Here is a 2,500-nt window from a genome sequence, read left to right as displayed (position 1 = left end):
GTCGCGGCCGTCGTCGGCCGCGCCGTGCCGGGGAGGGGGCACCCAGCCCCCCTCCCCCCCCTCTCCGCGGCCCGGTCTCGGCGGCGAGGCCGTGGCGCGCTGTCGGCCGCGGGGCCGATCCGGTCTCTTCGGAACGGGGCGGCGCCGGCGGAGAAGCGCCCCCGCGCGCTTCTCCGCCTTCTCTGCGCGACCTCGGGGTGGCGGCCCTCGGGCGCCCCCCGCGCTCCCTCGCCTCGGCCGCGCCGGCCGCGTCGGCGCGCATCTCCTCCTCCTCCTCGGGGCGTTCCTCGCCTTCCCCGGACGCGCGCGGCGGCGCCGTCCGCCGGCTCGTCCCCGGCCGGGACCGCGCGCCCCCCGCCCGGGCGAGCGCTCGTCGGTCGCCTCCGGCGGCCGGAGGTCCGGCGAGCGCGGGCGACCCCGTGCCGAGCGGCGGCGGCGCCGCTCGACGGGTGTCCCCCTGGTGGGACGGTCGGCCGGGAGGCCCCCGTCGTCGCCGGCGGCGGTCCCGGCCCGGGCCCCGCCCGTCGCTTCCCCGTCTCCCTTCCCGAAGGCCGCGTGTGGGCCGCAGGGAGAACCGCTCGAGGCCGTGCGGCGGGCGTCCGCCGCACGGCCCCCTCCCGCAGGGCGCGTGCCCGCGGAAGGGGCCCCGACGGTGCGAAGCGGCGGCGGCGGTCCCGGGAGTGCGGCCCCGGTGGCGGCGGGGCCTTTGCCTTCCGGCAGGCCTCGGGCGCTCGCGACGCCGGCTCGCGCCTCGGCGGCGCCCGCCTCCCGGCGCCGGCCGTCGGAGCGCGGCGGCGAGGCGCTCGCCTTCCGGCGGGGAGCGGTCCCCGGCCGGGGGCGGCGCCGGCGGTGCCGGCGGTCGTCGCGCTGCCGTCTCGGGCGCTGGCAAGGGGGCGGCCCGTCAGCGGGGAGGAGAAAGGCCGCGCCGCGCGCGGCGGGCGCGGTGGCGCTGCGCGGGGGGCCGATCCCCGCGCAGCGGTCGAGGTGGAGCCGAGCGCGCGGCGGGCGGCGGGCGGCCGCGGCCCCCCGGCCTCGTGCCCGCGTCGTCCCGTTCAGAGAGAAGAGGCCGGGCGCGGGCTACGGAGCCCCCCCGCGGTCCGGCGCGCGCCGCGCGGCTCTCCGCGCGGAGGCCGGGCCGAGCCCGGGCGCCTGGGCCGCCTCCGAAAGACGGCACGCGGGGCGGCGTCTCTCTTTTCCCCTCCCCTCGCCCGGGGGGAGGGGGGTGGTGGGGGAGAGGCGGTCGGGGGCGCGGGCCCCCCCGCCCTTTCTGGCCGGCCTTTTCGGAGCGTTCCGTGGGCGGCCTCGTGCCTTCCTTTTCTTTTTCCCCTCCGTTGGTCGTCTCGTTTGTGCTCGTACGGTCGGTCGCGAGGTCGCGCGCCCGCGCGTCCTCGCCGCAAAACCGAGGGGGGCCGCTTCACGCGAGCGGTCCCGGCCCCTCCGCGCGTGCGGGGTCGGTGCCGAAAGCCAGACAACTCTTAGCGGTGGATCACTCGGCTCGTGCGTCGATGAAGAACGCAGCTAGCTGCGAGAATTAATGTGAATTGCAGGACACATTGATCATCGACACTTCGAACGCACTTGCGGCCCCGGGTTCCTCCCGGGGCTACGCCTGTCTGAGCGTCGCTTGACGATCAATCGCCGTCCCGGCGGGTGGGCCACCCGAGCCCTCCCCGGGCGGCGCGGCTGGGGTCGCCTCGCAGGCCCGTTCCCCTCCCCCGCGGTCCGCCGGCGGCGGCGGCCGCGGGAGGAGAAAAAGGGCCTTCGTCCCCCTAAATGCAGACTCGGGGAGCCGCTCCCGTAGCTCCCCGCTTCCCGGAGCGAGCCGCTGGGCCGGAGCTCGTCCTCGCGGGGGGGAAAAACCGGAAAGAAGGGCCGAGAGCAAAAGCGGCGGCGTCGCCAAACGCCGCCGCCGAGGGCCGAGAGAAAGAGGGCGAGAAGGGGAAGGCGAGGCGCGGGCCTCGCCCCCCGGGCTCACCTTTTCCCCGCGCGGGCGGCTGTCTGCGGGTGGGTACCGGCGCAGGTACCGTGCCGTGCTGCCGCGCGCGCGAGGCGTGGCGAGCGCCGGGGGACGGGGGACGGCCCCCTCCTCCTTTCTTCCGCCCCCCCCTCTCTCATTCCGCGCTCGGCCCGACGGTTTTCCCCGCGGGGCCGTCTCTGCCGTGTGCGCGTGGTGTCGCGTGTGCTCCTTTTCGGTTCTCGTTTCCGGGATGGGGGTCTCCCTCCCCGTTGTTTCCGCGCCGCTCTGGGCTCTCTCTCTCGCTCTCGCTCTTCCACCGGGCCCCCCCTCCCCTTCCCCATCCCTGGCGCGCGGGCGCGAGGGGTCGGCGTTAGGGGAGAAAGAGGGTCGCGAGGGAAGGGGGGGGAAAAAGAGAGAGAGAAAAAGAGAAGGCCGGAGACCGGAGAGGAAAAAAAAAAAAAAAAAAGCGAAGCGCGTCGTCGCATCCGTCCGTCCGTCCGTCCGTCGGCGGCCTCCCGCCCGGGAGGGCGCGGCGCGGCGCGG

General features: G+C 76.9%; 1 non-coding gene across 1 annotated transcript; it reads left to right on the top strand.

Moving 5' to 3' along the window:
• Positions 1-1,470: 1,470 nt before the first annotated feature.
• Positions 1,471-1,623, top strand: LOC147645836 (5.8S ribosomal RNA). The gene has a single exon (XR_015282121.1). It is a non-coding gene; the product is annotated as a 5.8S ribosomal RNA (ribosomal RNA).
• Positions 1,624-2,500: the final 877 nt, after the last annotated feature.

Source organism: Cyanistes caeruleus, unplaced genomic scaffold, assembly GCF_971803275.1.
Source record: "Cyanistes caeruleus unplaced genomic scaffold, bCyaCae1.hap1.1 HAP1_SCAFFOLD_166, whole genome shotgun sequence".
NCBI classification, from domain to species: Eukaryota; Metazoa; Chordata; class Aves; order Passeriformes; family Paridae; genus Cyanistes; species Cyanistes caeruleus.
The sequence above is the reverse complement of the archived record's forward strand: the minus strand, read 5'-3'. Positions and strand labels throughout refer to the sequence as shown.